Source organism: Pan paniscus, chromosome 22, assembly GCF_029289425.2.
Source record: "Pan paniscus chromosome 22, NHGRI_mPanPan1-v2.0_pri, whole genome shotgun sequence".
Taxonomy (NCBI): Eukaryota; Metazoa; Chordata; class Mammalia; order Primates; family Hominidae; genus Pan; species Pan paniscus.
The window spans coordinates 16605928-16618395 of record NC_073271.2 but is presented as its reverse complement, the minus strand read 5'-3'; positions in this window follow the sequence as shown (position 1 = coordinate 16618395).

Genomic DNA, 12468 nt, shown 5'->3' with positions numbered 1-12468 from the left:
GCTAGGTAGGTTAAGGCCTTTCCTCATAAGCTAGACTGCCAGGTTTCCCCAGTGGGGTACCATATCCTAGAGACAGTCTCTCTCCCTCTCACACTCTGAGGACTTAACAGTTTTTCATCTGGCTCATGGTGTAGGCTATGGCCTGCCACTTCTTTCAAAAAACCTGTGGATTTCAGTTTTCCTGTTAAGTTCCTGCATTGCTCATTGGAAATAAGTTCACAGTGTGAATATCTACATATCTTTTGTCTTTCCTAGTGGGAGAGGCATGCTAACACTGCCTCCAATATGCCATGTTTGAAATAGGAAGTATTATTAAATGAACTTCACATTTGAAGATACTAAAATTTAGAGCAGTGATTCTCAAATACTATGTGTGGAAGTCACTTGATGTAACAGAGTTTGGGACTTCAACCCCAAAGTTAAAGATCCAAGAGTTAACATTTTCAACAATTTCCCAGTAATATTGATACTTCTAGGTCAGGAACCACACCTTGAGCAGTAATACTTTAGAATATAACCAATTTACCAAAGTGATGGAATTGGAAACTGACTGAGTTGAGAGTCTATCCTTGGCTATCTGACCGCAACATGATTTTCTTTACAAAATAGCCTCCAGTCTGATGGAAAATCAAACAACCACCACATCAGTAACTCAACTGGCATTGCAGTAAAAGAGAGAATAAAATGTAGTATAAGGTTATTATTTTGAATTATTAATAGATAAAAATACTAACAGGTTATAATAATTTTAATTTAAAATATTAGAGGAGAGTTTCGTGGTTAACCACTTCAAATTCAGAATCAACCCTTTTGTTCACTACCACTCAATGCAGGCGTCTTTTGGGAAAACAAATACGCATGACTTATCCATTGCCTGCGTGAGTATATTTTTACAAATGTAAGTTATATTTCATCTGACTTCTTCAATTCTTAAATGCCAGTTCTTCCATCTGGGATTTTGTAAAAAACAAAGCGGAGTCCCCTGTAATTCAATATATCTTTGATAATATAAACTACATGATACGAGAGTGTTATTAAATATTTAAATTTATCATTCAAATAAGTGTTCATCAACAACCATCACAATCTCCATGCTTTGATTAAAGCATTCTCTGATAGTAAATTCTCTTCAGCAAGAGATACAATACATCAGTGTGGTCTGTAAGTACTGAGAACCGTCTCCAATTTCGCTATTCAAGCTCATTGAAAAGAACATATGAGGCTCTCACATGTGCCCACTTTGTGTCTTCACGGGATTTTTGCATATGCTGGTCCCTCTGCCTTAAATTTTTGTTGTTGTTATTGTTTGTTTGTTTGTTGCCATTTTTATCTTGCTTTATTTGAGCCATCTTTCCAATTTCTGCTCAGTAATATTTTTATCAGAGGATATTTTTTCTCAAACCCCTCCTTTTCCAGCGTCATGTGTTCCTTTTATTCTAGAAACTCTTCCTTTTAGAATTGTAAAACATTATATATATATGTTTATATATATACATATATATGTTTATATATATACATATATGTGTTTATATATACATATATGTGTTTATATATATACATATATGTGTTTATATATGTATATATGTGTATATATATAAACATATGTATATGTTTATATATATATACATATATATATATAAATATATACTTTTTTTTTTTTTTTTTGAGATGGAGTCTCACTCTGTCGCCCAGGCTGGAGTGCAGTGGTGTGATCTCGGCTCACTGCAAGCTCCGCCTCCCAGGTTCACGCCATTCTCCTGCCTCAGCCTCCCAAGTAGCTGGGACTACAGGTGCCCGCCACCACGCCCAGCTAATTTTTTTTTGTATTTTTAGTAGAGACGGGGTTTCACTGTGTTAGTCAGGATAGTCTCCGTCTCCTGACCTCGTGATCCACCTGCCTCGGCCTCCCAAAGTGCTGGGATTACAGGCATGAGCCGCCGTGCCCGCCCTAAACATTATATTTTTTAAAGTTATAATGTCAAAAGTATATTATGTCATTACTTTTTATAGATATATTATGTCCCTAACAATAAATTATGAGATCGGGAATGCCATTTAATTTTCATCAACATTGTGCTGACAGATTTCATCTAGGTAATATTAGAATGATTGAATCAATTTATCTAAAATGCTTGATCTGGAAATAACGATACAATACTCTTTCTGATATTTAGTTTTCTTTTAAAATTCCTTCATTTTAAAATAAAGTTGACTCTTGAAAACATGGGTTTGAACTCTGAGTCCACTTATACACAGATTTTCTCCCACCTCTGCCACCTCTGAAACACACAGCAAGACTAGCCACTTCTCCTCCTATTTAGCCTGCAACTTGTGAAGATTACAGAGATAGAGACCTTTATGGTGATCCACTTTCACTTAAGAGCAAACATATTTTCCCTTCCTTATGATTTTCTTAATAATATTTTCTTTTCTCTGGCTTACATTAAGGATACAGCATAGAATAAATAGAATACAAAAATACGCGTTGTTTATGTTATTGGTCAACAGTAAGCTATTAGTAATGTTGTTTAGAGAGTCAAAACATATGCTGGCTTTAACTGTGCAGGGGGCCAATACCCCTAACCCCTGCATTGTTCCAAATTCACCTGCATTTGTTTTCTACTGATTCTTGCAAGTGATTAAAAAATGCCTTTTGAGTAGGTCCCTGTCTAACTGACAATATGTATAACAGTGTGTAAAGTTTCAGGCTCAGAACTCTGACACAAAGTACTTAACATAGAACTTATGTATATAGAAATCATTTAATAATTTCAGCCTACATAATTATAATTTTTAATTTATCTTAAAATATTAAGATATTTGCACATTACACTTTTATAACTCTACCATCTATACAATGTACTGAAATGAAAATTTAATTTGGTCTTCCCATCCCCTTTAAATGTAGTGGGTTGCTGTATTAGTCAAAATTCTGTTGCTTATAACAGAATACCTTAAACTAGGTAATATCTAAAGAAAATAAATGTATGTCTTACAGTTTTGGAGGCTGAGAAGTACAAGGTAACAGAAGTATCATCTGGTGAGAGGCCTTCTTGCTGGTGGTGAGACTGCAGTCCTGAAACAGCAAGGCATCACGTGGTAAAGGGGAAAGGGGCTGAGCATGGTAATATGCTAGCTCGGGTATCTCTTCCTCTTCTTATAAAGCCCCCATTTCCACTCTCATGGTAACCAATTAATCCATTGACCCATTAATCCATTAATCTATTAATGGATTAATTTATTCATGAGCTCAGAGCTCTCACGATCCAATCACTTTTAGATTCCCACCTCTCAATAGTCACACAATGGGGATTAGGTTTCAGCATGAATTTTGAAGGAGACATTCAAATTGCAGCAGTTGCTTAACCCATCTATGTATCTTTTCCTGAAATACGCAAAATTTCACAGACTCTGCACCCCAAGTTTCTCTTGAGTGAATACATTAATTATTTTTATGATTAAAAATCAAATGAAGGACTTAAAATAGAGCACTTGTAAATAAAAATTAAGTACCTTGTCAGGTTGTGAGTAAAACAAATGTTTTTCTCCATATTTTAGATACAAGTTTTGAGAGAGCCTCCTTTAGAAAAAAATTGGAGTAGATGACTATTAAATTACCCTTTAATTAATAAAAATGTCAGTTCATCAACTAAATATTGTAGATTTTATTAAATCCATTTGAATGTGCTTTCCTCTAAAAATCTATACTCCTAGGAAATACAGTTAAAATATTTTCAAATAGTTATACAATTAAAATACAATACATTTTGTTTACTAAAGAATAATATTGCATAAATAACATAAGAGTAGCTTATTATCTCAACTGTAGAGTATTCTGCAATACTCTGAAAGCATTTCTACAGTTTGGTAAGATAAACACAAGAAATCAGCCACAGTATTTGAAGATTTCTATGTAAACTTGGTGGACTTTTATGTTATTAATCTTCCCATTCTCCAAGTGATTCCATTTATTATTTGTATTTGAAATCCATAAATCTATTTATTTGCTAGTGCCAAAATCAAGAAATTGTCTTCCCTGTTGTTCACAAAGTTGCTTTTCTTTAAAAGTAAGATTATAAACTATGTATCAGAACTAGTTTCCAAGTTATGTATTACATGTATTGTGTGTCATAGAGGGAACCCTGTAATATAATTCAATTTGATCTATGACCCTCAAACTGTATTCCATAAAAAGTCATTTCACTGTTGAATTAGTGGTTTTAAGGTCATCTTAAGATCATGTGCTTTAAATTCAAGGATATTTCATAGGTGTCTTTGTATTTATTTATTTATTTATTTATTTATTTATTTATTTATTTATTTATTGGAGATGGAGTCTTGCTCTGTTGCCAGGCTTGAGTGCAGTGGCATGATCTCAGCTTACTGCAACCTCCACCTCCCGGGTTCAAGTGATTGTCCTGCCTCAGCCTCCAGAGTAGCTGGAACTACAGGCACACTCCACCACGCCGGGCTAATTTTTTTTTTTGTATTTTAGTAGAGATAGGGTTTCACCAGTTGGCCAAGATGGTCTCGATCTCCTGACCTCGTGATCTGCCCACCTCTGCCTCCCAAAGTGCTGGGACTACAGGCGTGAGCCACTGTCCCTGGCATAGATGTCTTATTTTTAATACTTGTAGACACTTTGATGACTTGGTCCATTAATATGTAGTATTTTGTCATAAGATTAAATCGTTTACTACTTACTTGGCACTTCACACTATTTCATATAAATTATATTCGATTTTTTAATGACTACTCTGGAGGTGTTAAACTTGTTTAACCATTTTTGAATTTGTAATATGTCTGAAATGTGTGAAGAAGATTAAATTAAAATAAATTGTGAGAATACTTGTTTCTCTATTAGCTGGTATATATTTGAGAAACAATGATATGCAGCTGTAATTTTCAATTTAATTGTTAATTATTTTTGTTTATATTGTCACTGATATCTGTTGCTAATTTTGAAACCAATGTTCACTAGTGTTTTGAATTTTAGTGACATTGATTACTTTCATTCTCTTTTCATGAAGCTGAACATTTTCCTCCCCTTTTTATCTCTCTTCCTTTCTAATGGTTGTTCATTCATATTTACAATATTCTTATCTAGTTTACTGACACTAAAGGCTTGGGTGTGAAATCTGCCAGTCATTCCTCTGTTGTGTATCAGAATTCAGAAGCACACACACATTCACACACATTCTGATCGTGTTCCTAGGTAATCCTCAATATATTCCAAACTTAAATTTATTTACTGACCTCCATGGTAGGGATTAATGACTGTAAAAATAACAACATCAAGGAAATAATATAAGCATTTGATGTTAGGTTCTTTTTTCCCAGGGTATTAATCTTGAAAAAAAAAAAGTGATATTATATTTGAGTATCTTCAGACACAATGATCATCATCATAATCATAATCATCATTCATGAAAATAAAGAGCCAAAATGAATTGTGAGCAGCTAGAAAATTCACACATTATATTATATATGAAGCTGGATTAATTAATGCAAATGTTTTGAATTCTTTTATAGCTAAATCAGTAGTTTTGATTCTTATAGAAAATGTTATCCTGCTAAGTAAATACACAGCATTCCTGTTAACTTGTATTAAAAGTTTTATGAAAGGCATAAGCTGCATGACATATTATTTGTATTCCTAGGAGATGAAAAAGTTATGGATTTTAAATAAAGAAGCTCTAATCATATCAAGATTTCTGTTGCATGTTTGTCTCTTTCTTCTTTTCATTTAAATAGTATTTCAGTGACCATGGACATGCTAAGGCCATCTAACCTTCTCTTCCTTATCTTGTTGAGAGGGGTAGTTTTCAATATAGCTTTTGAGCACCATGTCAGCCAAAATTATCTTCTAGACACTTATAATTAAAACTATTGTAGCATATTTCTGTAACTAAGGTCATTCAAAGAAACTGAACTCTATACATTCTGATATTCACACACCAGGTTAAGAGAAGGAAATTCTAAAGCAAAGTAAACCAGCAAACAGATAAAACATAAAAACATAAAATGACTTCAAATAGAAGGCACTTGAAATTAAGAATATTTTATAGAAGAAAAGAGGAATTTTCCCAAAATCGTGTTGTTAATTAAATTGGTATTTAAGACAAATAAGTATATTAAAATATTTGTCAAGTAAATGAAAAATTTTCAAAATAAAAAATAATTATTAAATTATCAATATTATATAATCATTGTCATTATATTATAGATACTAGCTAATGAAGAAGAAAAAGGATTCCCTGAAAAAGTTCATTACCATTGGAGAAACAAAAGTTTGCATTAACTAACTGCATTCCTAAAAGTCTCCGGTGGCCAAATTGAATAAATCTTGCATAATTTAGACTAGTAAAGCATAGTAAAGATGAAAATTCTATGTAAAAAACATTGCTTTGATATCTATACCTAAAATTTTATAAACAAGAAAAAACACAACAAAAACAAAACTATAGAAAAATCACAAATATATACATATATAGAGAGAGAGTTTTTTTCTTCCAAATTATTTGTGCAAAATAGAATGCAAACTAGAATCATTTCCAAACTAAGTCTAGAGTCATTCTGCAGGAATTTCTGTATGTCTTAATTATAATCCAGCTGGTATATAGCTTATTTTCAGGAAAAGCATCAAAATGAGTCTAGACTTAAAATACTCTCAGGCAATTTTCAAAACTAAAAGACAATGGAAGGTCATGGACAGGGTTCTAAGGAAAACAACTCTGTAAATATGTGTTTGAAAGTAAAGTGCCCATAGGTGGATATTCTCAAATTAAAAAAATTAAAAAAAAAAGTTAAAAAATATAGCACACTTTTGTCCTCTTCACCTTAAAATATGATTGTTTTCTGCTATACAAAATGCATACTCACTTGAAACATTAAAACACCACAGGAATACATACAGCTTGAAATTTGGTGTACTGTTTATTTGAAAATCACGAAGCCAATGCAGCCTAATTGGTCTATTAAAAGGCAACTTTTGCTTTTATCAAATCATATATGACTAAGTTAAAATGTCAAGTAGTTTTTCTAGTATCACTGAAATTTAAAAGAATCTCGTACATTTTCCTGTGCATTCTGTCCTAGGGGCAGCCACTTGAAAGAATTTTTTCTGTGGTTTTTGATATTTTTCTGCATATATTTACAAAATATGCTTACATTTCTTGATTATTTATTGATTTGTTAACAAATATAAGATTGCCCTACGCATATTATATATGTTGTTTTCCCTTTATACAGCTGAGGCAAGGAGTCTACTATGATTTTTTTATTATATACATTTGTTTTTGCTTGTTTCCCATGAAGTTAATCATTGTTGTCATTTACTCTGTATCTGGGTATTTATCATAATTTAGCAATTAATCCACTATACATGTAAATTTGCTTTTAAAATATGCAAACTTATCATTTTTAACCTCCTAAAAGATAGCGATCTCAGAGTTATCTTACGTGTTCCAATACGGATCTCCAAATACTAAAAACTATTTTCATGAGGTACCTCCTTTAGTAGCTTCCTGAGAAAATGGGAATGGGAAGAAAATTTTTGATACTTTGCACATCTGGCAAACTTTATTTTGCAATTTGTTTGGCTAGAAATTTTATTCTGAGTTGGAAATAATTTTACCTTGGAATTTTAAATATCTTCTTTGATATTTTAATATTGGAATTATTAATATCTTCTTAGTTTTCCAATAGTGGTTTCCAATTGTGGTTGTTGAAAACTAATATAGTTCTGATGCTTGATCTTTTGTGTGTACTTTTAAAAATTCTTCTGCAATCTTGTAGGAACTTCTTTTTGACCTCGGAACTCTCACATTTCAGCATAATGCACCCATCATGTGGTTTTTTCTTATTCTTTGGGTTTATCATTGGGTGTGCCTTTTAAAGTTAGATACTTTGTCTGTTAACAGAAAGAACCTTGAATTAGTTGTTCAAGTCCTCTCTGTTGAGTAACAAGAACTGCTATCATTTATATTGTTATCTACTTAAATTTTTTTTTTCCTATTTCTCTCTGCTCTCTGAGAAATTTCCCCAAGTGTCTAACATTTTTCAATAATTTAATTAATGATATAATGCATTTATTGTCCAAGAGTTTCATGAAAAATAAATAGGTTTTTCAATAACAAAGTGAGTTAATAATATCACAGTTATTGGAAGGCTTAGAAGAGAAGTTAGAATAAGCACCACACTAACTTAGATTTCTTGATCTAACAGATATTCAGTCAAAAAACAGCAGCTACCAGCTAGAGTCAGGATACTGACTTAGCAGTTCCTCTGAAGCCTCGGTGTGAATGAATGTCAGAGGCATTCAGAGGTTACTGCAAAAATTCCCACCTAAACCCCAACATTCGGTTACCGCTCCTGGAGGAAGAAGCAAATGCTTTGTTTCTCCTCCACATTGCAAATCTTTAGGGAACACACGGCTAATGATGAAAATCAGATTCAACACACTAAAGACAAGGGAGGGCTGGGCACTATGGCTCATGTCTGTAATCCCAAAACTTTGGAAGGCCGAGGCGGGAGGATCACCTGAGGTCGGGAGTTCGAGACCAGCCTGGCCAACATTGTGAAACCCTGTCTCTATTAAAAAACTACAAATATTAGGTGGGCATGGTGGTGGGCACCTGTAATATCAGCTACTCAGGAGGCTGAGGCAGGAGAATTGCTTGAACCTGGGAGGTGAAGGTTGCAGTGAGCTGAGGTCACCACACTGCACTCCAGCCTGGGTGACAGAGCAAGACTCTGTCTCACACACACACACCCACACACACACACAAAATAATAATAAATAAATGGGCCGGGCGCGGTGGCTCACGTCTGTAATCCCAGCACTTTGGGAGGCCGAGGCGAGCGGATCACGAGGTCAGGAGATCGAGACCACAGTGAAACCCCGTCTCTACTAAAAATACAAAAAATTAGCTGGGCCTGGTGGTGGGCGCCTGTAGTCCCAGCTACTCGGGAGGCTGAGGCAGGAGAATGGCTCGAACCCGGGAGGCGGAACTTGCAGTGAGCCGAGATCGCGCCACTGCACTCCAGCCTGGGTGACAGAGCGAGACTCCATCTCAATAATAATAATAATGATAATAATAATAATAATAAATGAAAACAAGGGAGACTTTGAATGACGGTTAAGTACCTTCTTGCTCAGATATATGGCAAAGTAGAGCAAAGACTGAGAAAAAATGATAATTTCTTAAATTAAGAAAAAAAAATGTACATCAGTCACAACCAATTGTATAGTTTATCTCTCTTCCGTAAGAGGTCATGTTTCCCAGAATAGAATCTTCCAGTGGCCTGCCTAATTGGTAGCACCTAGGTGCCGCAGATCAGTGCATCAGTGTGGTAGAGGGGATAGAGGTTACTCAGTACAGCTGTTTTTATGAGGCACCCTGATCCTCAGGTGGCAGGTGTTCCTACAATGCGGAATATTTCTGTTCAGTCTCTCATTAGATTAAATATCCACAATTTTATGAGTATTTGGGGAAAATATACCCTCTTTTCTCATGGTAGCTTTATTCTAGCATTCTTAGACAGGGAAACAAATAGCAAGAAAATAACACACAAATGCAGACTTCAGAGATAAATATACAGGCTTTATTTTTGAACTATTTTAAAAGGAGTCAATTTTGATAATAATGACAGTGTCAACAACAACACTGAGTGTTGGAAAGCATCACTGAATTGCCCTGCAGCCCTGAAATGAATACTTTCTATGGGAAAGGCTTAGGAGGCTAGGAAACTACTACTATGTACCTTTTACAATTTATTTTCAGTAAAATAATAATAATAAATAAATGAGATACAGGCATTGGGGATATTTTTTCTATTGTTATTGCCTCTTCACATAAAATAATTATTTAATAATTTTTATAATTTATCTCAGAATTGAGTTTATCTTAATTTTTGAATTAACAGTTTTGTACTTGTTGGGCACATTTTCTAAGTTACTAGGAATTCCTCTTTACTTCTAAGTTTAGAATCAGATTACTGGTTCTTCATTTATATGACTGTAGATCAAAACAATTTCCTCATAGACTAAACATATCTGTTTGGGAATTCTGATCTTAAAACGGCATTTAAAATTTGCATAAATATAAAAATACTCTCCTATCTTGTTAACAATTTTTAGATAAAGCTAGATTTGCAAATATTTATGCTGATCATTTTCAAAATCATTTGAATGTATAATATGTGCATGAGATTATGTGAACTATTTTGAATTCATTTCAAATTACTAAGTATGTTACAAAGAAATTCCTATCAAAGCTGGATGTGGTGGCTCACTTCTGTAATCCCAACACTTTGGGAGGCCAAGGCAGGAGGATCACTTGAGGCTAGGAGTTCAAGAACCAGCCTGGCCAACATAGCAAAATCCTGTATCTACTAAAAATACAAAAATTAGCTGGGAGTGGTGGCACCCACCTCTAATCCCAGCTACTTGGGAGGCTGAGACAAGAGAGTCACTTGAACCTGGGAGGCAGAGGTTGCAGTGAGTTGAAATCGTGCCACTGCACTCCAACCTGGGCAACAGAGGAGAGTCCTTCAAAAAAAAAAAAAAAAAAAAGGAAGGAAGAAAGGGAGGAACGAAGGAAAGAAGAAAGGAAGGAAGCAAGGAAGGAAGGAAGGAAGAAAAATTCCTATCAAAATTGTAATAAGTTTTTTTGGACAGGTGTGGTGGTTCATGCCTGTAATCCCAGCACTTTGTAGGGCTGAGGCAGGAAAATCACTTGAGCCCAAGAGTTCAAGACCAACCTGGGCAACATATAGGAAGATCTTGTCTTTACAAAAAAAAACAAAAAACAAAAAAACCCGAAAATATGCCAGATGGATTGCTTGAGTCTAGGAGTCAAGGCTGTAATGAGCCATGATTGTTCCACTACATTCCCTCCTGGGTGAAAAGAGAGACTTTGCTAAAAATAATAATAACAATGTAATAATTTTTAATATTAAACTCATCTTTAAAAATTAAATTATTAATTGGAGAATTGTTTGCATTTCATTTCAAAATGTCAGCCAGATGAATGGAATGAAAATATATTTAATAAAATAATCTAAATTAACAAAATTATTTTAGTTATGACTTAGATTTTTGAAGATATGTTCAACATTTCTAAGAATTTAAATTTGATGAGATGTTTGCTTTCTATAGTAAGTGTAGTAATGCTCATGAGAACACTGGGCATATCTTACTATTAGTTATAAAAATAAAAGTACAGTAAGTATTTTAGAGTATGGAATTATATAGTATTTGTTTTGACATGTTGGTCTGATATTTAAACTTAATTAATTTTAAAAATCCATTCTCAAAACATCTTTGTAAATAAGTAGATATGATTTAATGATCTAAGTCAAATTCTAGCATGTCTGTTAAAAACAATAAAGACAGTTTATTTGTCTGTACAAAAATCAGTTAAGCTGAACCCGTGCAATTTGGCCTCATTTAACTAAAATACCTAATGAAATTAAAGTATAATGAACATTAAATAAAAATCACCTTCTCATTCTGTATATTCCACAAAAACAGTCATTGCATAGTACAATGAAAAACAGACACTATATGATAAAATTATGTGAAACAACAGCATGATTATCAGTTATTAGTTTTTGCAGAACTGGTAGTAAAAAAATGTCTTTAACCATTCAAAATAATTTTGCTTTCGTTATTGATATAATTGCTGCTCCCGTTTTTGGCACCATTAGAAATGTAAGATATTTGCCTGGTGAGAAATATTTCAACTACAAGAAACAATGAGCTATTAAGTGTTCTATGATGAAACAAAAAAAAAAATCTTAATTTTGGTTTCTTAAATGTCATAAATATTTCATTAATTGGTTTTCCAAGTATCTTTGGAAGGAGAAGAAATGGGGAAATTTCTAATAAATTATTATTTAATTAAAGTAGCTTGTACTCTATTACTTATTCAACAACTTTCACTCATAAAACTTACTACAGATTGCAAATATTGCCTCATTAATCATCACTCAATGAGGGCAGAAAACTTGACAAGTTTTAAATAATTTTCAAGAGCTTCCAATATTAATATCATACTCTATTTACAGAAAATAAGGTATAATCCTTGTTGAGGGATCATGCTGGCTTTTACAGAGGATAAAAACATCAATCCATGTCCCGGAGGAAAACTGACAAAACACTATTTCAGTGGTTGACTATAATTAGAGCAATGGATTTTAAAATGTGGCTCTTGACTGTAAGATCAAGTGCAGGAAAGGCAATCAAATTTCCCTTAACTCAGCACTTACAATTATAAGATGAACTATTAATAAAACATTCATTATTAATCATATTACCAATGAAAACGATGAGTTTTATCATAAACCTTAAGAATTTCAAACCTTCTTAAGTGGCATAAACTATTTCAGACCAATAGGAACTGTTTGGATGTTTTTCCCTATTCAATTTATGGAGACTAATTGTGACACTTGAAAAAATGTGTG